This window comes from Crotalus tigris, unplaced genomic scaffold (assembly GCF_016545835.1).
Source record: "Crotalus tigris isolate CLP2741 ecotype Arizona unplaced genomic scaffold, ASM1654583v1 scf7180000018173.423308, whole genome shotgun sequence".
Lineage (NCBI taxonomy): Eukaryota > Metazoa > Chordata > Lepidosauria > Squamata > Viperidae > Crotalus > Crotalus tigris.
Window position 1 is genome coordinate 353250 of NW_024096865.1, and position 437 is coordinate 353686.

Sequence of the window (437 nt, forward strand, 5' to 3'; positions counted from 1 at the left end):
GGGCAATAGAAGAAGGGGACGACAGAGAATGAGATGGCTGGATGGAGTCACTGAAGCAGTAGGTGTGAACTTAAATGGACTCCAGAAGATGGTAGAGGACAGGAAGACCTGGAGGAACGTTGTCCATGGGGTCGCGATGGGTCGGACACGACTTCGCAATTAACAACAACAAATTAATTCCTGGAGCGCGCGGGCTGCTCTCCTTGGCTGCGAATGAACGATCTTAAGATCAGCCAGGCGCGGGGATGGGGATCGCCTTTCGTTCGAATTCCAGAGCCGACCCTGGTAATGGAGATCGGACCGTTTCGATCTCCGAAACGCCATCAGTCGAGCCACAGCTTTTGCCCTCTATGTGTGTGTTTGTGTGTGTGTGTGTGTGTGTGTCTCAGCCGGAGGGGCGAGGGGCGGAAAGCGAATGGGCAGGTGGGGAGGGGATT